The sequence below is a fragment of the Phoenix dactylifera genome, chromosome 4 (assembly GCF_051530095.1).
Source record: "Phoenix dactylifera cultivar Ajwa chromosome 4, Ajwa_hap1_PhDact_Kaust_v1.1, whole genome shotgun sequence".
Taxonomy (NCBI): Eukaryota; Viridiplantae; Streptophyta; class Magnoliopsida; order Arecales; family Arecaceae; genus Phoenix; species Phoenix dactylifera.
The window spans coordinates 11,913,761-11,939,325 of NC_143193.1; the positions used below are offsets into that span (position 1 = coordinate 11,913,761).

At 40.7% G+C, this 25,565-nt stretch overlaps 1 non-coding gene across 1 annotated transcript; it reads left to right on the forward strand.

Annotated features, from left to right (window-relative positions):
- Positions 1 to 24,530: 24,530 nt before the first annotated feature.
- Positions 24,531 to 24,636, forward strand: LOC149753652 (small nucleolar RNA R71). Its single transcript, XR_016409308.1, has one exon. It is a non-coding gene; the product is annotated as a small nucleolar RNA R71 (small nucleolar RNA).
- Positions 24,637 to 25,565: the final 929 nt, after the last annotated feature.

Genomic DNA, 25,565 nt, shown 5'->3' on the forward strand with positions numbered 1-25,565 from the left:
GGATCCAAGAAGCTCCTCAAGTGGTAGCTTGTTCAAGTCCTTGGCTTCTTGGATTGCCGTCACCTTGGCTTCCCATGACCTTGGTAGACAGCGAAGAATCTTCCTGACAAGATCACTGTTAGTATAGTTTTTGCCAAGGCTTTTTAGGCCATTGACAATGTCAGTAAATCTAGTGAACATGCAAGTGATTGTTTCATTAGAATCCATCTTAAATAGTTCATACTTATGAACCAATATGTTTATTTTGGATTCTTTGACTTGATTCGTGCCCTCATGGGTCACTTCAAGTCTATCCCAAATCTCTTTTGCAGAATTGCAAGTAGAGACTCTATTGAATTCATTCCTATCTAATGCACAGTAAAGCATATTCATTGCTTTGGAATTGAGTTGTGCCTTTCTCATGTCATGGTCATCCCAATCCTTTTCGAGTTTGGGTACAGTGACACCCTCTACATAGATGGATGGGATGTATGGTCCATTTACTACAATGGTCCACATCTCATAGTCTTGGGCTTGGATAAATATTCTCATCCTAGCCTTCCAATATGAGTAGTCGGATCCATTAAAGAATGGGGGTCTTTGGGTGGACTGACCCTCAATGTGGGAAGATCCAAATGGGGTTGTCATTTTGATCTTTTACTCTTAGGGTAGAAGAGTTTAGGCTCTGATACCACTTGTTGCCCAGAAAGACAACCCAAGAGGGGGGGTGAATTGGGTTTTAAAATAATTTTGCAATTAAAACATTTGTGGATGACTAATTAATACTTTTGAAGGATGATTAATTAGTTGCTATGTGCTGTGAGTGAAATGAGAGTGAGAGAGAGAGACACAAGCAATCACAAACACAATGTTTATAGTGGTTCGGAGCTATCCCTTGCTCCTACATCCACTCCTCAAGTCTCACTTGGAAATTCACTATAACCCCTTGGATTACAGCCGGTTGTTTTACAAGCTCACAACCCAACTTGTTGTTTTACGAGCTCACAACGAACTCGGTCGGTTTTTTCAGGCTCACCGACTAGAACCATCCCGATTGTTTTCCCGGGATCACAATCGAACCCTTACACATTGGTTTTACCCTCGGCTCACCAACCAACCTCTACACTCTTGATTCAATTCCCTGATTGAATCAAGCAAAGATAAGATGGAAAGAACAAAGACAAATAGAAAAACAGAGCTTCTAAAAAGCAGATATACAGCAATATAAACTAGAGAGAAGTTAAGAGCCCTCAAACACGTTTGAGTTGGAGTAGAGTAGGGCTTCTTGAACTGTGAGTCTCCTCTTGAATGTCTGGTCGACTTGAAGGCAGGAGGAGACTTCTTTAAATGCTGGGAAGAGGTAGCTGGATGGAGTTAATGGCGCTCTTCCTTCTTTTCTGTTGAAAAACAGTTGGCCGAGATAGGATACTTGATTTCTTTGAGTGGAATGGTGCTTCTCTACCTTGTTACAGTCCTCTGTGGCTATTTAAGCCATCCCCCACGGAAACTAGCCGTTAGTCACCTTTTTCTGCCCGTTCTGCACACTCTGCACATCCTGACAATATGTCCGTTGGGGTCGGAGTCGACTCGCGCGATCTGGAGTCGACTCGGCTGTAGCGGGAATCGACTCATGCTTTTCTGGAGTCGGCTCGGCAACTGTTCCGGATTTGAATTAAAGTGACCTCCGCGACTGGGAGTCGACTCGACTTAACCCGGAGTCGACTCGCCAACTTCTGGAGCTGACTTGCCATTTTCGGAGTCGGCTCATCCCATGAAGTCCATGGAGCTAATTTTTCAACTTGGCCCACTCGAGTCGACTCGACAATCCTGGGAGTCGACTCGGCGCTCAGAGCCCGAACTCCCGATCTTCTGTCTTTTGGCTCGTCCAGTCTTGGAGTCGACTCGAACTGTTCCGGAGTCGACTCGGCTCTCAGTTTCCGAAACACAGCCTTCTGCCTTTTTGATGTAGCGCTGCCTTGGAGTCGACTCGAGCTGTCTGGGAGTCGACTCGGCTCTCAGAGACAATAATTCGGTCTTCTGTCTTTTTGGGGTCGCGCTGTCTCGGAGTCGACTCGTGCATTGCGGGAGTTGACTCGGATCTCAGAGTCCGAAAACTGCTCTCTGACTTTTGCCTTGTGTATCACTGAGAGTCGACTCTTGCTTTCTTTGGTGTCGACCTGCCAACCATCGGAGTCGACTTGCGTTCCACAGGAGTCGACTCGAATCTCAGGGTCGAAAATCGCTCTCTGACTTTTCTGTCTGTAACTCCTTGGAGTCGACTCATACTACTCCGGAGTCAACTCGGTAATCATCGGAGTCGACTCGCGCACTTCAGGAGTCGACTCGCAGATAGGTTTTGAGTTGAGTCTTTCTGTTCGTCTGTCAATTCTCAGTCGGAGTCGACTCGTAATGATCCGGAGTCGACTCGAGCCCGTGCCAGTGATTCTGATACGCTTGGAGTCGACTCGTACTATTCTGGAGTCGACTCGAGTCTCAGACTTTGGCTCAAACTGACTTCTCAACTTATCAAAATATCTTGAACCAAATCTAGAAACACTTAGACAAGATTTTCACTGAAACACTCAATTGAATTCATTAGTAAACAAAAGATATACTCAAATGCTTTGAGCTCATCAAAATCAAATAGGGTTTTAATCAATCACTCCACATCATCACATCTAGGGAGCAAAGATACTCCCAACCTTGCCTTCGGATCCATTCCCCCAAACGGAACCCTTCTTGATCAAAGAACTCGGAATGGATCCTTCTCCCCGTTGTAACCGGTCTCCCCGCAAACTTTGCAAGTTGTACTGAGGGGGAGGGAGGAGGAGGTGGCTCTGCACGTGCCTCACGTTGTGGAGACACTGTAGATGGCTCCGTAGCTTCTCTTTCCTCACGTTGGATCCGTGGGACTCTTCCGGATCGCTTGGCTACGGCTCTCTTGGGTCCCATTTCTCCAAGATCTTGAAGTAATCTAGCGTTTGGAGTTGATTGGAGGAGTTTGGAGAGTGGGGAATAGAGTTTTCAGAAGAGGACTAGGGCAAAAGTGCCCTAAAAAAGCTCACGGGTCCCCCTTTTAACAGTGAGGTCCCGACGTTGGGTCGACTCAAGAATTTTCTTGGGTCGACTCAACGTTGGGTCGACCCTATTCTGGGTTGGGTCGACCCAAATTCAGAATTTTTTTCTTTCTCTTCCTTTTTGCTTCTAAAAATTTTCCTTGCTTCCAATCCTTACAAATTCTTTCTGGGACAATGATACATGAGTAAGGAATCTATATATGACAATTTTGACTCATGTTTCATGGGTTTTTAGAAATGGGAGGAATGTATCATGAGACTGCTTGCTCCCTTTTATATCTCTTCAATAGAAAGGATCACATATGCCTAATTCCCTTCTTAGCGTGCAGAATCTATCTTCACTCAATGGTTTTGTGAATATGTCGGCTAATTATTTTTTAGTGCATATATGCTCAATACATATGTTTCCATTTTGCACATGATCCCTAATAAAATGATATCTTATTTCTATGTGTTTGGCTTTAGAATGCTGAACCGGATTTTTAGTAAGGTTGATGGCACTAGTATTGTCACACTTAATAGGAATATTATCTAGCTTAACTCCATAGTCCTCTAGTTGTTGCTTAAGCCATAGTACTTGAGCACAACAACTGCCAGCAGCTATATATTCAGCTTCAGCTGTTGACAATGCCACTGAATTCTGCTTTTTGCTAAACCATGATACTAAGTTGTTTCCTAAGAATTGACATGTTCCACTAGTGCTCTTCCTATCTAATTTGCATCCAGCAAAATCAGCATCTGAGTATGCAAGCAAATCTAGACAGGAGTCTCTTGAGTACCATAATCCTATGTTCGTAGTTCCTCCTAAATATCTAAGGATTCTTTTAACAGCACTTAAATGTGACTCCTTAGGATCTGATTGGTATCTAGCACATATTCCTACACTAAATACGATGTCTAGTCTACTAGCAGTAAGGTAGAGCAAGGATCCAATTAGTCCTCTATAAAGCTTAATATCAATACTCTTTCCTTTTTCATCTTTGTCTAGCTTACTAGTAGGATTCATTGGAGTGCCTACTCCCTTATGATTTTCATTCCCAAACTTCTTTAGTATTTCCTTTGTATACTTAGTTTGATGAATGAAAATACCTTCTTTAGTTTGTTTGATTTGTAATCCTAGAAAGAAACTTAGTTCTTCCATCAAACTTATTTCGAATTCTCCATGCATTAGATCAGCAAATTCTTTGCAAAGAGTATCATTTGTGGCACCAAAGATTATGTCATCTACATATATTTGTACCACTAATAGATTTTCGTCCTTTCTTTTGAGAAACAGTGTTTTATCTACATTTCCTCTACTAAAGTCATTATTAAGCAGAAATTTGCTTAATCGATCATACCAAGCCCTAGGTGCTTGCTTCAATCCATATAATGCCTTATGTAATCTAAACACATGATTTGGCAATTCATGATTCTCAAAACCAGGAGGTTGCTCTACATATACTTCTTCCTCTATAAACCCATTTAAGAATGCACTTTTTACATCCATTTGATACAATTTAAAATCCATGAAATATGCAAATGCTAGAAGTAATCTAATAGCCTCTAATCTAGCTACAGGAGCAAATGTTTCATCAAAATCTATCCCTTCTTCTTGATTGTATCCCTTAGCTACAAGTCTAGCTTTATTTCTTATAACTAACCCATTTTCATCTAATTTATTTCTAAAGATCCATTTTGTTCCAATTACAGAGTTATGCTTTGGTCTTTCAGTTAATATCCATACACTACTTCTTTTGAATTGATTTAATTCTTCTGGCATGGCATTTATTCAATTAGTATCTTTTTCAGCTTCTTCATAAGTCTTAGGTTCTAATTGTGAAACAAAAGCAAGATAATCATTTAAATTTCTAAGAGAGGATTGAATTCTTACCCCTTGAGATGGATCACCAATGATTAGGTCTTTAGGGTGTCCAGATGCATACCTCCATTCCTTTGGCAAGTTTTGAGATTGTGGTGGCACGCAATCATCACCCTTATCTTGAATTGGCACGTCATCAATATTCAACTTTTCAAAGTTAATAATTCCTGTATCATCATCAAGAATATTTTCTTTCCTAGTAGACTCACTATCAGACTCATCAAATATGATATTAATTGACTCTTCGACTACAAGAGTTCTTTTATTGAATACTCTGTATGCCCTGCTAGATGTGGAGTATCCTAAGAAGATACCTTCATCTGACTTGGCATCAAATTTACTTAGATCCTCCTTGCCATTGTTTAAAACGAAACATCTACATCCAAATACTCTAAGATATTTAGCAATTGGTTTCTTATGTTTCCAAAGTTCATAAGGAGTTTTCTTGGTTATTGGTCGTATTAAAACTCGATTTAGAATATGGCAAGCAGTGCTTATAGCTTCAGCCCAAAAGTACTTTGGAAGATTTGACTCACACAACATCGTGCGTGCCATTTCTGCCAATGTCCTATTTTTCCTTTCAACAACCCCATTTTGTTGAGGCGTTCTAGGTGCTGAAAATTGATGTGAAATACCATTTTTATTACAAAATTCTTCAAAGTGTTGATTTTCAAATTTTGTACCATGATCACTTCGAATTGCTACTAAGGTGAGCTTCTTTTTATTTGTGATATTATTATAAAGTTTCAAGAATTCTGAAAATGCTTCATTCTTATGTGCCAAAAATGAAACCCATGTATATCTTGAAAAATCATCTACAATAACTAGTCCATACTTCTTCCCTCCTAGACTCGCAGTTCTAGTGGGTCCAAATAGATCCATGTGTATGAGTTCAAAAGGCCTAGTTGTTGATACTATATTCTTTGATTTGAATGATGATTTAGTTTGTTTTCCTAATGAGCATGGTCCACAGATTTTGTCCTTTTCAAAAATCAACTTTGGCACATCTTTTATTAATTCCTTATTGACTAGTTTTGATATTAATTCCATACTAGCATGTCCTAGTCTACGATGCCAAAGCCAACTTGTTTCATTTTTCTTTTCTTCATTAGTAATTAAGCATAATCCATTTTTCTTGCCTAAATCATGAAGATCTACCATGTAAATATTTCTTTGCCTTTGTCCTACAAGTACAATGCTATTATCTTTAGGATTTGTGATTATGCATACTGATGCTTCAAATGTGACTTTAAATCCTTTATCACAAAATTGACTTATGCTAAGTAGGTTATGTTTCAAATCCTTAACTAATAAGATATTTTCTATGAAAATAGATGGAGTAATGAAAATTTTATCCTTTCCAATGATATACCCTTTACCATTATCTCCATAGGTTACTACTCCACCCTTCTTAGATTCCAAGGTGACAAATTGGTCTACGTCACCGGTCGTGTGTCTTGAACAGCCGCTATCTAGATACCATCGTTTATCCACTTTATTAGCTGCAAGACACCCCTGCAATAAAGATCAAGAAAGAGCTTTAGGTACCCAAACTATGTTGGGTCCTTTAGAGTTAGTACTTGATGTTCCTTTTGGAACCCAAACTTTCCTGAATTTGATCTTATGATTATTATTCAATTTGCTTTGACTGGACTTTCTATAGTTACATTCATATACTTTATGTCCTAATTTATTGCAGCTATGATAAGTAATGTTTTCATTTTTAGCTTTAACAAAAATGTTCTTTAAGTATTTTTGTTTTCTATTTGTTTTATAACCTAATCCTGCCTTATCATATACAGCTTTTTGACTATCAAGAATCATATTTAATTTGGTTGAACTAAGTGTAAACTTATCTACTAAGGATTTATATTTTTCAGCATCTTCTTTTAACTTGACATTTTCAGCAATTAGATTCTTGGTTTCATTTGTGAGTTTCCTACTTAATGTTTCATAGTGATGAGATAGTTTTAACTTATCTTTGATAAGAGATTGATTTTTTTTTTTTAGAACTTTATTTTTATTGATTAGTTTTTTATGTTCTTCCATTAGTTCTAAAAATGCATCATGTAATTCATCAACAGTAAAATCACATTCAAGTTCAGAATCTACCTCATCGTTATTGGCCATATGACACATTTGGGCCGTCTCTTGATGATCTTCTTCTTCCGAACTTGATTCCTCACTTTCACTCCATTCAGCCATGAAGTTCTTCTTTTTGAGTTTTCTTGCCATCCACTTTAATTCTGGGCAATCTATCTTATAATGCCCGGGTTTGTTACATTCATAACAGATAGGTGATTCTTTTTCTTTTTCTTTGTCCTTACCCTTTTCTTTGCTTGAGCTACCTTTGAAGAAGGATTTCTTTTTATGAAATCTATTCTTACCTCTCATAAATTTTCTGAATTTTCTTCCAAGCATAGCCATTCCTTCTTCATCAAATTCCTCATTATCATCTGAATCTTCCGACTCAGTTTGTTGTTTAGGAGTGGTAGACTTTAGGGCAATGGGCTTTCTTTCCTTGACCTCATCTTCTGAATTTTGCCTCATGGTCAACTCATGGGTCATGAGTGATCCTAGAAGTTTCTCTAATTGCAGTGTGTTGAGGTCCTTAGCTTCCTGAATTACAGTTACCTTAGCCTCCCAAACTCTTGGTAGAGACCTGAGAATTTTTCGCACCAATTCAGAGTTAGTATAAGACTTTCCTAAACTCTTAAGCCTAGTTATAATTTCAGTAAAACGAGTAAACATATCAGTTATGGACTCAGTGGATTCCATTTTAAATAACTCATACTTATGTACTAATATGTTTATTTTTGACTCCTTAACTTGATTAGTCCCTTCATGAGTGACCTCAAGTTTGTCCCAAATTTCTTTAGCAGAGATGCAAGTAGATATTCTATTAAATTCACTTACATCTAATGAGCAATAAAGTACATTAATTGCTTTTGCATTTAACTGTGCCAATCTTCTATCACTTTCATTCCAATCCATTTCTGGTTTGGGTATGATAGTGCCTTCTATATTAAGTGTGGGTGTGGGAGGTCCTCTAGTAATGATGTACCATAATTCATAGTCTAAAGCTTGAATGAATATCCTCATCCTAGCTTTCCAGTATGTGTAATTTGCGCCATTAAATAGAGGAGGTCTATTTGTGGATTGCCCCTCACTCATAGAACATCCCACTTGGATTGTCATGATCTTTAACTCTTGATTGTGAGATCAATAAGTTCTATTGGAGCACCTTGCTCTGATACCACTTGTTGCCCAAGGTGACAAGCCAAAAGGGGGGGTGAATTGGTTTCTCTTAATTTTAACTATCTTACTTATGTTAAATGATGAGTTAGTGGAATTAAACAAATCACAATACAAACATAAGGAAGTATAGTGGTTCGGTGCTCTCCTTAGCACCTACGTCCACTCCCCAAGCGACCCCTTAGGAATTCACTATAATCCCGTGGATTACAGTTGGATTGTTTTCTGGGCTCACAATCCAAAAACCTTTACACTTTGGTTTTCTGGGTTCACCAAAAACCTATGTTGGTTTTACGGGCTCACCAACGAACCTATGTTGGTTTTACGGGCTCACCAACGAACCTTTACAATTAGTTTTACGGGTTCACCAATCAACCTATTCCGTTGGTTTTGCGGGCTTACCAAACCTTTACAATGAGTTTAATGAACAAAGTAAGAAGATTTAAACTCCTAAATGAGCAAATATAACAATATAATCTACAAAGAAGAGTTTAGAGAATAGTTATCGCTTGATGTGACTTCTCTCTTCTTTGTCAAGGATGCTTCACTCTTCAAGGGTGGATGGAGCTCTTAATGACTCTTGGAATCTGCTCAACCACTTTCTTTTGACTCTTGAATGAAGCACTTGGATGAAGAAGATTAGGGCACTTTGTCTTTCTTGTGTACTCTTTGATATTTTGCAAAAGGATGTTCTCTCTGATGAATAGTGCCACTTTAAATAGTTTCCTTCATCCACTGGACAAACCCCAATTGTTAGAATTCAAAAACTAGCCATTACTCACTGTTGGAAGGATAAAAAGTACTTCTACAGAACTAGCCGTTATGCTTCTGCCCGTGTTTGGGTCGGCTCAACCTGTCCTTGGGTCGACCCAACTTTCACTTGGGTCGACTCAACCTTTCCTTGGGTCGACCCTCTCAGAACCAAAGAAACTTGCAATTCAGCCTTCCTTCACTTGGGTCGACTCAACATTTTTTTGGGTCGACTCAAGGTTCAGTTGGGTCGACTCAACTTCTTCTTGGGTCGACCCTCTCAGGGTTTCCAGAGAACCTTTTCTGTCATCTGTTCTATCTTGCCTTTGGGTCGACCCTCTCAGGGTTTGGGTCGACTCAAGCTTGGGTCGACTCAACTTCATCTTGGGTCGACCCTCTCAGTATTTTCAGAGAACCATTTTCTGAGTTGTTGAGAAGTTTGAAGTTTGGGTCGACTCATGCTTTCCTTGGGTCGACCCAACTTACTGTTCATCTGTGCCATTTTTGCAGAAGTGTGCCAAATGCTTTCTTGATGTGCCGGGGTCGACCCAATCAACCTTAGGGTCGACTCAATCCACACTTTGCTGCAACTCAAGGTTAGATTCATCCAAGTAAACAATGAAATGCATCTTTAACTTGTTATACAAATATACTGAGAGTAACAGACTTATAAATGAAGTATCGAATTAACTTATAACATACTCTCGATTATTGCTTGTTAATTATCAAAATAACACTATCATCCTCACATAGCTTCCGGACGACCTTCCATCTTCAAATGAAATTGATCACCTCCCATTTTTCCCAAAATATCCAAAACTATTCTCTTTCCCCCTCCTTTCTCTCTTTTTTTTATTTCTTTTTCTCTTCTTCCCTCTCAGTTTTCTTCTTCTTTTCACCGAAACAGGGGGTCTCCCCTGTTTTCTCAACCGAGCTCCCCCCTCCTTTCTTCTCCCCTCTTCCTTTTATAGATCCCCACCAAGAATCAGCCAACGGTGGATCCATGATTTCGCGTGGAGAGGAGGAATAACGCGTGCGTGATCGTTGGGACGGAATCCATGGGATCGGCTGGAGCTGACCGTGGGATGGAGGCGCTAATCCGAAAAAAGCTGGCTGGGTGGCTGAATCATGGGAGTCTGGGATATCGGAGAAGACGGGAACGGAGCTAGAGACGGATGCCGATCCGAGAGGAGCTGCGTTACCGGCTGCTGGGAAGGAGATGAATCCGAAAATGTTGGCTGTAGCTGGAAAGGACTGATGCGGAAGAGCGGGATCTCAGCTGCGGATGAAGAGGCGGAGGAACTGGGAAGAGAGGCTGCACCGCATGGAAGATTTTGTGGAAGATCTCTCAGGCTGGAACGGGCTGATCGGAGGAGTGGTCGCTGGCGGTTGGAGTGGCTCGTTGATTGCAGCAGAGGAGTGGTCGCTGGCGGAACATCCGGGGATGAAGACGATGCCACAGTTGGATGCGGAAGACGCCCGGCTGATTTCCCTCTTGGGTTTGGCACGCGGCTGAGGGAGGATCGTGTTGCGGATCTGGCTGGCGGGCTCGACGGGAGGAGCCATGGACGGTCGGGATGCTTACGGGGAGGAAGAAGATGAATAGTAGGATTAGTTATATATATATTTTTTTTGTAACACTGTTCATATGAACAGTGTTTTCACGGGACACTGTTCATATGAACAGTGAATCCAGTGATTCTTCCCGAAATTATTTTTTATTTATTTTATTATATTCATTATTTTTTTCTTGTTTTAAATTTATCAATTTTATATGAAGGCAGGTAATGAATTGGTTGGAAATTAACTTTGCGTTTGAGGTGGGTCATGATCGTTGATTTGCTTGAACTTACTCTCGAGCCCAATGTCGTTTAAATTTAATTTTTGCTAAACTGCTTCAGACCGGACTCAACAAGGCTAAAAGCAGGACCGTAACTTAATAAAAGGGTTAATCAAATATTTTCCCATACAATTATAACTTTCAATCTAATCAGGACCAAAGCCCATTTAATTATAACCTTAGCTGGGTCAACACAATCTCCTTATATGTTTTTTCTGTAGTTTTCATTAAAGATTGCAATCAAGAGAGAGACAAGTTCAGAATGTGGTTTAAGAAAAGAATTATTTACCTCTTACCATAATTTAAATTTAATTCAATGTTTATTCAATTTCATGGTAAAATATGTATTTATCAGTTTAAAAACATTGATAAGTGCTATGGAAAGATAACTAAATTATAAATTATTAAGCACTTATCACACCCCCAAACCTATATTTTGCTAGTCCTCGAGCAAAATAAAATTAGAAAAAACTCTAACTCACTTTCGCAGGCATCGCGATTGCATTTACCATATGCAACAAGGCTTTAAACCCCTAGGTTACCCTAGTGGACGAGTTATAGTCTTGTGAGGGTTTCCAGTGAAGATACCCACAAACTTCAATATCATTTATTGTTATGATTAATTTGTTGTTGTTGTTGTTTTATTTTTTTTTTAATTCGATTGATGAAAATTCAAATTCCAAGTGCATACTAGCTAGAAAAAACTTTTTTAATTAAAATCTAATTTAAGATACATAAATGATAAGAATTTCAAAGCACACACGGTTTTATTTACTAAGTCAGCCCAAATTCTAGATTAGTATGCAATCTAAGTTAAAGTCATTAAGTTTCCGTTTAGGAAGTTGTAAGACTCATTTATACTGGAGTGCTTGGTGAAATCTGGACCGTACACAAGCTAAGAGTTCGGATCTCCAAAATATTGCTAATACTAGTAGTTTCCAAGGATTGGTCGAAAGGACCTGTTCACTGATTTAAAATCATCTTATCTGCAGGATTTCGAGAGTTGTGGATGTTTACTTTAGTACCTCACGGGCTTTATCTGTAATATTCCAGTTTACTCGAATTTTTACAACGACGGCTTTCACACTATTGTCTTTTTCAAGGTCAGTACAGAGTTTTTTTTATTTTTATTTTTTATAAAGACATATAAATTGTGCACTTTTACTCTTGTGGTGATTTCTCCGTGTAACGAGCAATGAGTCGACAACTCTCACACCAGTTGGCACAAGGTGTCAGGCATCAAGACTCCCCTACGGACTTATGCTCGGAGTTCTCATCACAAGCCCACTTGACCTTTGACAATAGGTAGCCCTTTTCGATGTTCCTGACTAAATCCATTATTATTGATGATTTTTTTTTTTTGGATTAGATAAGTATGATTCATCAGGGTCCAAGGTTGCTACTATACTATCAATATAATGTCGAGCCTAGACCTTAGAAGTGTCGGCCAGTGTGTAGTGAAATTCCGAAGTATTAATTAGCTTACAACTCCCTAAGAGAGACTTAATGAAAAGAACTTGAATTTATATTACTTCCGACTAGTCATTGGGCTTTTTAGATTTTATATACCTTGTGTATTTATCATTCTCGCATAAATGTATAGAAATTAGGTTTTTAAAAACAAAAACCTTTTTTTTATTTAAATTTTTTATTATTATTATTTATTATTTTCTAAATGAAAATGAACATATTTTTTCTATTTTTTTCTCTTTTTTTTTTGGATGAAAATCAAGATGAATACCCCCAAACCTAAACCTAATATTGTCCTCAATGTTAAAGAAATCCAAGAGAATTGGGTTGCCTCCCAACAAGCGCTAAGTTTATTGTCTTCAGCCAGACACAGTGAGGTAGTTTTTGCATCTCCTTCTATGAGTTCATCTATTTTGTCTATCATAAAACACTCAACTTTTCTCGTGGGTTGGTCGTCCGCATTGAACACATTTAATTTTACCTTCATGTTCCCAAATGATATGTTCATTACCCCTGTTCTACAATTGATGCATGCATTGGCTGTTGCTAAAAAGGGCCGCCCAAGGATCACGGAGATTTGTTTCTTAGGATTAGGTTCATGTTCCATATCAAGGACAATGAAATCTACTGGAAAATAGAATTTGTCTACCTTGACAAGAACATCTTCAATTATCCCACGTGGTGTTTTTACAGATCGATCAGCCAATTGAAGGGATACCGAGGTTGGTTTTAATTCTCCTAACCTAAGTTTCTCATAAACTGAGTAAGGTAAAAGGTTGACACTTGCCCCTAGATCTAAGAGTGCTCGATCAATAAAATTATTTCCTAAGACACAGGAGATGGTGGGAGCATCAGGATCTTTGAATTTTGGAGGGGTGTTGTGTTGGAGAATAGAACTCACTTGCTCAGTTAGGAAGACCTTTCTAGGCACATGTGTTCTAGATTTTCGCTTTTGGGTGCACAGGTCTTTAAGAAATTTGGCATAGGAGGGAACTTGTCTAATAGCATCAAGAAGTGGAAGGTTGATCTTCACTTGTTTGAAAACCTCCATCATCTCCTCTAGTGAAGTTTCCTTTTTGCCAAATGGAGAGGGTGAAGTAAGAGCTTCAGAAAATGGGGCCTTTGGGATGTGAGTTTTGGCAGAAGATGGACTAGCCGAAGAAGAAGAAGAAGGTTTTAGATTTTCATTTGACACATTTCTATCCTCTTCTTCACCTTATTGTTGTTAGATGTATGCCGTAGAAGCCAATTTGGCTGACACATTGTTGATTCTAAGGACATAATTTTGTACTTGACTATTTATTATTGAATAAATAAAAGGCATCTTTTCATTCATATTGTTTATGTGTCTATGAATCGTCCAAGAAATTAATAAGATGATGATACATATTCTCAAGAGTTGAGAATTTGAGCCATGTATCATTGGTGATTAATTTCTAAATGCTCCTGATCAATGGATCATCACGAGCACGGTGATCGATCCGATCAGTGCACAGATCACTTTCCTTCTGGATGGACGAGACTTGAGTCCACAGTGTAGGGACACTGAAGTGATAGTGCAGGTGCTTGTTAGAGAACAAGGGTACTGAGCGTGACCAAGACAAGAAGTCACTTGGATGTCTATCCACTCGTCAGTGACTTACTTGATGTTGCAGTAGTGTGACTGGTCCTTTGACCTGCGGTGCTTCGGCTACTCACAGTGAGGTTATTGTAGTTTGACTGCACACATACATGGTCTCTAGCCATATGGGTCCATGCAGTGTAGATTGGCTGCAGTAGGTTCACTGTAGGAGTAGGGTATGCACCTATAAGGAATCTATCGACCTTGATAGAAAAGGAGTGATCCTATGTGATTTGTTAGACTGAGTTCTAAGACCTTGGCCAGGGCAGTAATATAAAGTGAAAAAGAGTTTTCCACTATCGAACTCAAGTCGAATAAATCTTGACATATGACAGACGATGGGGTTTGACGAGTTGTCCATGACCTCCGTCCTGTAGGGATCCACGATAGTAGGACTGTATCACATGTTAACTGCACCTAGAGGTTCATCATTCCATTCTGCTGGGTAGCCACTACATGCTGCTAGGTGTCACTGGTGGATGGTGGGACTCATAGGGATTATCTTGATGATCGATAAACCCTAATGAGTTGAGTTGGAATCGTTCCAACCCATTGAAAGGAGTTTTCAATGATATAGTGATAGAGATCACAATATATCTCACTACCAGTCAGAATAGAACCTATGGGGTCACACACACTAGAAGTATTGACCGATCCGATGGTTGAAATCGTGATTAGGAATCACAAGAAATCAATTTGATTGATAAGAAGTTGAAGAGGAACAAAGGGAATTAATCAATTGGACTTAAACACAAATCCTACTTCGGGTAGGATTCCTAGAGTCCTAATTGGATTAGGACTAGGAATCCTAGTTGGAGTAGGACTGGGATTCCTATTTGGAATAGGATTCCTACAATCCTAATGAGATTAGGAATTTTGAATTGGATTCCTACTTGGAGTAGGATTCCTAGAAATCCTAATTGGATTAGGACTTTGGATTCAAATGGAGTCCTAATTGGATTAGGACTAAAATTAAACAAATCCTAATTATATTAGGATTCCTTAAGTCCTAATTAATTATTAATCTAATGAATCAACATGACTCCTAATTGGATTAGGATTGAAGAGTTCAATTGAGTCATGGTTCATTCAAGTCCTAATTGGATTAGGACTAGCATAGATTAAACCCAATTGATTCATGATTTGGTTAAAGCCTAATAGGATTAGGACTTAGCCATAAGAGGGACACCTAATCCTCCTTAGAGGAGGATTAGGGCATCACAAGAAGGAGGGATCACGCCCCTCCTCCTTCCCTTGTGCGGCATGAAGAGAGGGCGGCGCCCCTCTTAGGCAAGTTGTCATGGAGCTCCTAAATGTTAGGAGCTCCACTCCCTTTATAAGGAGGACTAGGGCCGGCCCCAAGTAAGAACCTCTCTCTCCTCCTCCTCCAAGCCGTGGCCATCCTCATCCTCCCTTGTTTCAGCCGCAAGCAAGAGAGAAGCCAAAGAAAGGGTGGCGGCCTCCTTCCCTTCTCTTCCTCCATCCAACGCAGGGAGATAGAAAGAAGGCTGCAGGGGCTTGGATCTTCTTCCTCTTCTTCATCCTTCTTCTTCCTCCTTCTAAGCACAATCAAGAGTTGATTGAGAGGGAGGACATCAGCCATCAAAGCTATCTCTGCAAGGGAGCTAGCACCCCGGTGAGATAGAGAGCTTGGATCGGATCCTACTTCGTGTGGATACCCGTAGAGGCCGGACGTTTGAACGGCTTCAAGCGAACCCTCTTCCTAAAACCACGAATTCAGATTCGCGGTGATCATCTACCCGCGCAAGGTGAAGATTTGATCTTCCTATTAGTTTTAAAAGTTTTAATTCTTACCTAATTACGAAAGGTCTCGAAACAACGTTCATGTGATGAACGTCGAACTCGCGCATGCCGATTCCGCTGCCATCTGAAAAATTTTTGAAATATCAGCGGCATGGGCGGGTTCCCAACAGTGGTATCAGAGCCTAGGCTTCGTAGATTAAGGTAAGAATTAAATATCTAAAGGCATATTAGATCTGAAAATTAAATGATCATGCATGCTGAAAAATTCTGCATGCAGATTTTTCAGGGGTGCTGATTTTTACATGCTGATTTTTATGTGATAAAAAGATGATTCTAATTGCATTGTTAATGGGATTACAAAGTTTAGAATCATGATTAGCATGATCAGCGACCTATGTCATGATATAATCAGTTAAGTTTCAGATCTGAAAATTATAATTGTAGCATACGGTGATGATCATAGGATTCAACCCCTTTTGGTATCAAATGTAATGACCTGCGATGTGATCTGCGATGTCATGTAATTTTTCAGATGCTTGCATGCATCTTATTTGATGTTTTGAGAGGCCTGCGTGCCTCCTAAAAGGAGATGTAAATTATTTTTATTTTTATTTTACATCTGGTTGTATTTCTGTGATGTGATGTACATCAACGATCAAGTTGAAGCAAAGGCATGAGATGAAAGGTGATCCAAGCGGTTGATGGCGATGGGATCAAGGGTTGATCAAGGATCGAATCAAGGAGGCTTGGAACCAATTCAAGAGTTGAAGACCACTTGATCAATTGATGTGCATGTGCTTGTAATACGACCTAATTAGAATCCATGATCATCACCTAGTTAAAGTTTAGCTTTAATTATTGCCGCGATTATAACTACCTGCAATGCGCCGTTTGCATGTGATGTGAATGAGAGTCGGGTAGATAGGTCTACATGTGATGTAGCAAACCCAATTGAGACCTAAATCAAAACCTCCTCAATCAAGTCGAGAGTGAACCGACATGAGCAAGTCATATTAGATTAATTGATCTAATTGGTGTCTAGGAAAGCATGAAAGGTGGTTACTTAATTAGGACCTTACTCTCTGAGTAAGGGGAGCCTCCCACCTGCTTACCTGGCCAATTGTTCGATTACCTCTTATGAAAGGCTCAAGTTGCAAACACTAAGACCTGATTAACCAATATTAAGTCAATAGGTCTTCCACTGTAGTAGAGCTGCTAAGGCCTTTCTGATGTTGACTTGTCTCGGCTGGATACAGTGGTCAAGTTGCATTGGGGGGCTGGACCTCTCTATAGACATGAGATGTTGTAGGGTAAAGGTGGGGTTGGGCACCAATAACTGTTAGGTGAGGACCCAATGACGACTTTATTCCTACGGTTATACAGTGGGTCTGACTTAACTAAGAAATGAGACCAATAACTGTTAGGTGAGGTCTTCATGGCTTAGAGACCAAGTTGCACTGCAACATGCTTGAGAAGCATTGTACAAGAGTTGTACACTCATCCATCTATGTGTCACCAATAACTGTTAGGTGAGGTGGCATGTAAATTGGTGGGACCGCAGTACCCACTAGAAACCCTAGTCGTGTGGGATTTCCGTTTTCCTACCAGGGGAGTGTGAGGAATTCGAGAAAATAGTGGGAGTCACAATTTGTTCTAAAAGACCTTAGGACAGATTAGGATCAAGTACAAAAGTCTAACTAGAATCTTTACTCTCTGCAGATACAATGTCGGCTTCAAACCCTTTGACCCGTATTCTTGAGACCAACCGACTGACCGGAACCAATTACAAGGACTGGCTTAGAAATCTCAAAATAGTTTTGAACTGTGAGAAGATAGGCTACATACTCGATTCAGATATCCCCACATTACCAGCACGTCCCACTGATGTTCAGCGTGAGATGCATAAAAAGTGGTTGGACGATGACATTAGAGTAAAATGCTATATGATGGCATCTATGTCTAATGAACTCCAATGCCAGCATGAAAATATAAAGACTGCTAGGGACATACTGGCACACCTGCAAGAGTTGTATGGTGAGCAAAGTCGCACAGCTCGTTTTGAAGTGTCCAAGAGGCTTTTCAAAGCGAAGATGCGCGAGGGGCAGTCTGTCCATGATCACGGTCTGACCATGATCAAGGACCTAGAGGAGCTTGAGAAGCTCGGTATGGACATGCACAAGGAATTGCAAGTGGATTTGATCCTACAGTCACTTCCTGATTCATTTGGTCAGTTTATAGTAAACTACCACATGAATAAGATTGAATGCACTAAGACTGAACTAATCAACATGTTGGTAACTGCTGAGGGAGCCTTGAAAGGTTCAAGGGGCAATGTCCTCGCTGCTGAGTTGACTTCTGGTTCCAAGAGAAAGTCTACTTGGAAGAAAAAGAAGCCTGCAAAGAAGCAGAAGAAAGACAAGAAGCCAAAGAAGGAAGTTCAAAAGAAAAAGGCTAACGACAAAGGAAAATGTTTCCACTGCAATGTCGAAGGCCACTGGAAGAGAAACTGTCCTTCATACCTCGAGAGCCTGAAGAACAAGAAAGGTGACACACCTTCAGAAGGTATAGACTTGCTCATTATTGAAACTAATCTAACGATTTCTTCTACTTCTAGTTGGGTTATAGATTCTGGTTCTAGTGCTCATTTGTGCACTACCATGCAGGGTCTAAAGGAAAGTAGAAGGCTGGCGGAAGGTGCAGTAACCCTTCGGGTTGGCAACGGGGCAAAAGTTGCTGCTGTGGCTGTGGGCACCTACCATCTGCGACTACCGTCTGGATTTAGTTTAATACTTAGAGACTGTTATTATGTACCTGTTGCTAGCAGAAATTTGATTTCTGTTTCATGTCTAGCACAGGAAGGTCATATTTTTACATTTGACAAAGACTGCTGTTCTATTTATTTAAGAAATAAAATAGTCGCACGTGGTTTCATGATTGACAGTCTCTATCATTTACATATGGATGTATCTGTGAATGTTACCGAGCAAGATGTGAGTGCCAAAGGATCCAAAAGATCCAGAGATGAGATAAACCAAAGGTATTTGTGGCACCTTAGGCTTGGCCATATTGGAGAGGACAGAATGAACAAAATGGATAAAGATGGGCTTTTAGGCTCATTGACTTTCGAGTCATATCCAGTTTGCGAGTCCTATCTTCAAGGAAAGATGGCTAGACTGCCCTTTGTAGGACATGGGGAGAGGACCACCGAAATACTTACCCTAGTACATACAGATGTATGTGGCCCATTCGATGTGCTAGCCAGGGGATGTTATTCATACTTCATTATCTTTACCGATGATTATTCACGGTATGGGTATGTGTATCTTATGAGACACAAGTCTGAATCCTTTGAAAAGTTCAAAGAGTTCAAGAATGAAGTAGAAAAACAAACTGGAAAACCTCTTAAGGCCCTTCGATCAGATCGAGGAGGAGAATACCTTAGTGGGGAATTCCGGGACTATCTCAAAGAAAACGGCATAGTCTCACAATGGACACCTCCGGGTACACCTCAACTCAACGGGGTGTCAGAGAGGAGGAATCGGACCCTATTGGATATGGTCAGGTCCATGATGAGCTTCACTGATTTACCTATGTTTCTTTGGGGAGATGCCTTACTCACAGCGATTTATTGAATAGAGTTCCCTCTAAATCCGTTCCTACCACACCGTATGAGATATGGCATGGTAAGAAACCAAGTCTGGGTCATCTCAAGATTTGGGGGTGTCCGGCCCATGTCAAGAGACTACAGGCGGACAAGTTAGAGGCTAGGACCATAAGTGCTCGTTTTATAGGATATCCTAAAGAGTCATTAGGATACAATTTTTACGTCTCAGAGGATCACAATGTGTTTGTGAGCCGTCATGCCATCTTCTTGGAAAATCAGTTTATCCTTGATAGAGGCAGTGGGAGGAAAATTGAGCTTGAAGAGAAAGTCTTTGAAAAGCAACGAGTCATGGATCCTATAGAACCCATTCATAAAGAGCCAGTACACGATGTCCCTCAACCACCTCGTAGATCTAGTAGGGTCTCCCATCCTCCCGATAGATACTTAGGTATACTAGAAGAGGATACCGAGGAAATGTTCCTAGTGGGAGATAGGGATCACATACAGGATCCCAAAACCTACAACGAGGCGATATCTGATATCGATTCCGAGAAATGGCTGGAAGCTATGAAGTCAGAGATAGACTCCATGCATTCCAACCAAGTCTGGACCTTAGTAGATCCACCAGAAGGTATTGTACCTATTGGATGCAAATGGATCTACAAAAGGAAGATAGGTTCGGATGGAGAGGTAGAGACCTATAAGGCAAGGCTTGTGGCAAAAGGGTATAGTCAGCGCGAAGGCATTGACTATCAGGAGACCTTTTCACCTGTAGCCATGCTAAAATCCATCCGAACATTGCTTGCCATTGCAGCATTTCATGATTATGAAATCTGGCAGATGGATGTGAAAACTGCTTTCCTGAATGGATATCTTGATGAAGATATCTATATGGAACAGCCTTTGGGTTTCACTTCCAGTGATGGAGATCACAAGGTCTGCAAGCTGCAAAGGTCCATCTATGGACTAAAGCAAGCCTCTCGGAGTTGGAACACTCGTTTCGATGATGCAATCAAAACGTTTGATTCATCAAAAACGAAGAGGAACCATGTGTTTACAAAAAGGTTAGTGGGAGTGCTGTCGTTTTTCTCGTACTGTACGTAGATGACATTCTCCTGATTGGGAATGATATTTCCATGCTAACCTCGGTCAAGATCTGGTTGTCAAAAGAATTCTCCATGAAAGACCTTGGGGAAGCATCCTATATTTTGGGAATAAAGGTCTATAGAGATAGATCTAAAAGGATGCTTGGCCTTTCACAGAAGATGTACATAGAGGAGGTGCTGAAGAGGTTCAGCATGGAAAACTCCAAGAGGGGTCTCTTACCCCTAAGGCATGGAATTCATCTCTCCAAGAAGATGTGCCCCAACACATCTGAAGAGATTCAACGCATGAGCAAGATTCCTTATGCATCGGCAATAGGAAGCCTCATGTATGCCATGCTATGTACACGACCTGATATAGCTCTTGCTGTGAGTGTCACAAGCAGATATCAGTCGAATCCAGGTGAAGAACACTGGATAGCTGTGAAAGAACAGTCTTAAGTACTTGAGAAGAACTAAGGACATGTTCTTGGTCTTTGGGAGAAGATCGGAGTTGAAGGTAGAAGGATGCACACATATTGATGATAGAAAGTCTACATCAGAATATGTGCAATGATGGTTCAGTAAATTGGAAGAGTTCCAAACAACTGATCATTATAGATTCTACCTTAGAAGCTGAATGTTAAGCCGTATCTAAGGGTGCAGTGGAAACCTTCTGGTTAAAAGTTAATTGCAGAGTTAGGTGTAATGTCATTAGATGCCATAACACTTTACTGCGATAACATTGGCACCATAGCACTAGCTATGGAGCCATGGTCTCATCAGAAGTCCAAGCACATAGAGCGGCGCTTCCATTTCATACGCGACTATGATGTAGAGGTGCAGAGAGTAGACTCCGCGGATAACATGGCAGACCCGTTCACTAAGCAGCTGAGTCAGCAAAAGACTGAAGCCCACCTTGAGAAGATGGGCCTAAGATATATGACCAATTGGCTTTAGTGCAAGTGGGAGATTGTTAGATGTATGCCCTAGAAGCCAATTTGGCTGACACATTGTTGATTCTAAGGACATAATTTTGTACTTGACTATTTATTATTGAATAAATAAAAGGCATCTTTTCATTCATATTGTTTATGTGTCTATGAATCGTCCAAGAAATTAATAAGATGATGATACATATTCTCAAGAGTTGAGAATTTGAGCCATGTATCATTGGTGATTAATTTCTAAATGCTCCTGATCAATGGATCATCACGAGGACGGTGATCGATCCGATCAGTGCACAGATCACTTTCCTTCTGGATGGACGAGACTTGAGTCCACAGTGTAGGGACACTGAAGTGATAGTGCAGGTGCTTGTTAGAGAACAAGGGTACTGAGCGTGACCAAGACAAGAAGTCACTTGGATGTCTATCCACTCGTCAGTGACTTACTTGATGTTGCAGTAGTGTGACTGGTCCTTTGACCTGCGGTGCTTCGGCTACTCACAGTGAGGTTATTGTAGTTTGACTGCACACATACATGGTCTCTAGCCATATGGGTCCATGCAGTGTAGATTGGCTGCAGTAGGTTCACTGTAGGAGTAGGGTATGCACCTATAAGGAATCTATCGACCTTGATAGAAAAGGAGTGATCGTATGTGATTTGTTAGACTGAGTTCTAAGACCTTGGCCAGGGCAGTAATATAAAGTGAAAAAGAGTTTTCCACTATCGAACTCAAGTCGAATAAATCTTGACATATGACAGACGATGGGGTTTGACGAGTTGTCCATGACCTCCGTCCTGTAGGGATCCACGATAGTAGGACTGTATCACATATTAACTGCACCTAGAGGTTCATCATTCCATTCTGCTGGGTAGCCACTACATGCTGCTAGGTGTCACTGGTGGATGGTGGGACTCATAGGGATTATCTTGATGATCGATAAATCCTAATGAGTTGAGTTGGAATCGTTCCAACCCATTGAAAGGAGTTTTCAATGATATAGTGATAGAGATCACAATATATCTCACTACCAGTCAGAATAGAACCTATGGGGTCACACACACTAGAAGTATTGACCGATCCGATGGTTGAAATCGTGATTAGGAATCACAAGAAATCAATTTGATTGATAAGAAGTTGAAGAGGAACAAAGGAAATTAATCAATTGGACTTAAACACAAATCCTACTTCGGGTAGGATTCCTAGAGTCCTAATTGGATTAGGACTAGGAATCCTAGTTGGAGTAGGACTGGGATTCCTATTTGGAATAGGATTCCTACAATCCTAATGAGATTAGGAATTTTGAATTGGATTCCTACTTGGAGTAGGATTCCTAGAAATCCTAATTGGATTAGGACTTCGGATTCAAATGGAGTCCTAATTGGATTAGGACTAAAATTAAACAAATCCTAATTAGATTAGGATTCCTTAAGTCCTAATTAATTATTAATCTAATGAATCAACATGACTCCTAATTGGATTAGGATTGAAGAGTTCAATTGAGTCATGGTTCATTCAAGTCCTAATTGGATTAGGACTAGCATAGATTAAACCCAATTGATTCATGATTTGGTTAAAGCCTAATAGGATTAGGACTTAGCCATAAGAGGGACACCTAATCCTCCTTAGAGGAGGATTAGGGCATCACAAGAAGGAGGGATCACGCCCCTCCTCCTTCCCTTGTGCGGCATGAAGAGAGGGCGGCGCCCCTCTTAGGCAAGTTGTCATGGAGCTCCTAAATGTTAGGAGCTCCACTCCCTTTATAAGGAGGACTAGGGCCGGCCCCAAGTAAGAACCTCTCTCTCCTCCTCCTCCAAGCCATGGCCATCCTCATCCTCCCTTGTTTCTGCCGCAAGCAAGAGAGAAGCCAAAGAAAGGGTGGCGGCCTCCTTCCCTTCTCTTCCTCCATCCAACGCAGGGAGATAGAAAGAAGGCTGCAGGGGCTTGGATCTTCTTCCTCTTCTTCATCCTTCTTCTTCCTCCTTCTAAGCACAATCAAGAGTTGATTGAGAGGGAGGACATCAGCCATCAAAGCTATCTCTGCAAGGGAGCTAGCACCCCGGTGAGATAGAGAGCTTGGATCGGATCCTACTTCGTGTGGATACCCGTAGAGGCCGGACGTTTGAACGGCTTCAAGCGAACCCTCTTCCTAAAACCACGAATTCAGATTCGCGGTGATCATCTACCCGCGCAAGGTGAAGATTTGATCTTCCTATTAGTTTTAAAAGTTTTAATTCTTACCTAATTACGAAAGGTCTCGAAACAACGTTCATGTGATGAACGTCGAACTCGCGCATGCCGATTCCGCTGCCATCTGAAAAATTTTTGAAATATCAGCGGCATGGGCGGGTTCCCAACAATTGTTGTCCTCCCCAATCTTATTGTCTATTATACGTCCACTCCTTAGGGTAGTCAAAGCATTGGCTTGTTCATGATGAATTGCATTTAATTGATTTTCTTGAGCCATGTATTGTCCCCTAGGATTACTTAGTGGTTGGCTTGGAAGCTTTCCTTCCTCTCGCTTGTTCAGTGCATTAGCTAGTTGCCCCATCTGGGATTCTAGCTTGGCGATTGATTGCGTGTGAGAGTACACCAATTGTGTAATGGTTTCCAAACCTTGAAGGGCGTTCAACACTTTCTCCTCAAAGGCTGTGTTTCTTTGGGATGGAGGAGAAGTGTGTTGAAATTGAGTCGAGGAACGGTAGGAATGAATATTTCGTTGGGTTTGAAAATTCTGAGGATTTTGAAAATTTTGGGAATAGGGTTGGGCTGTGTTCGAAGCTTGCTGCTTCCAAGAAAAGTTTGGATGATTTCGCCATCCCGGATTATATGTATTGGAAAATGGGTCATTACTCGGTCTGGGCTGTGTTTGAGCAGCATTGATGTGTTCTTGCACGAGTTCAGAGAATTGGGGCGCTGAGGGGCACTCATGAATAGGGTGGGATGGGCTAGAACAGATAGTACACACTTGTGCTTGGGAAGAGTTCATGTAATGCCCACCTATCATCAGTTGGTCAATCTTATGGGACAATGCATCTACCTTGCTAGACAGGTCCATAGAATGACTTATTCCACAAATGGTCCCTTTTCTTTGAGAACTCAGGGGTGCTTGACGAGAACAGAAAGCATGGTGGAGGGAGTTTTCATTTAGATTTTCAAATAATTGCCATGCTTCATGCTCATTTTGAAGCATGAATGTCCCCCCGCATGCAGCATCGATCATCTGACGGTTTCGTTCAGTCAATCCGTCATAGAAACATTGCACTAGCTGCCACTTAGGTATTTGATGATGAGGGCATTTACAGATTAGGTCCCGAAATCTCTCTCAAGTTTCATGAAATTCTTCTTCCTCAGTTTGGGAGAAGCTTGTAATGGCACGTCTAAACTGGTTCGTTCTTCCTATGGGAAAGTATTTTTTTAGAAATTCTTGTTGCATTTGATCCCAAGAACGAATCGAGTTAGCTTCTAAAGAATTCAGCCATTGTTTGGCTCTATCTTTAAGGGAGAAGGGGAATAATCTAAGTTTCAGAGCATCATCAGTGAAGTTCTGAATCTTGATAGTGGTGCAAATCTCAAAGAATTCATCTAGGTGTTTATATGGGTCTTCATTGGTGAGCCCATAAAAAGATGGGAGCATTTGGATCACACTAGATTTTATTTCATATTGTACAGCTGCTACTTCAGGTAATCGAATGCAAGATGGGGAAGTGTAAATAGTGGGAGTAAAGTACTCCCTCAGGAGTTTGGGTTGTTCTTCAGCCATCTTAAGAGGTGGGGATGATCCTAATGTTTTAATCTTAGCTCGAATGTTCCTAAGGGTTCGTTCTATTTCAGGATCAAAAGGTAATAGGTTTCGTACTCTAGAACGACTACTTTGCATACACTAGTACTTGATCAGTCGAGCATGCAATAAAAGATAAACACATCAATCCTTGTACTTGTCCTAAAATCACTAGACAGCTCCTAACTGGTTTGAAGAGGGCACCTAAGCCTCCAATCCGGTCTAATGAACTGAGTTGATCAGGTAAGCTCCCAGGTAAGTGGAGGGGTCACGATGCGTTCGCAAATGTCCCACTTAAAACCCACTTGCCTCGAACAGATGAACTGTCTCCCTTATAGGGACAAAGCTTGCCTAGACATCAACTAAGCCATAGAGCGAAATTGGTGCAACTTTCGGTGATCTTCGTCCTATTGAGCTCGAATATCCCTAGGAGCCAACGTCTAATTGATTTTAATTAAAATGACACTATGTGAGATTGAGTTCACCTAAGTTGGGCAAGAGTCCGGTGATGAAATCCGGCTCTTATCTTGTTGGG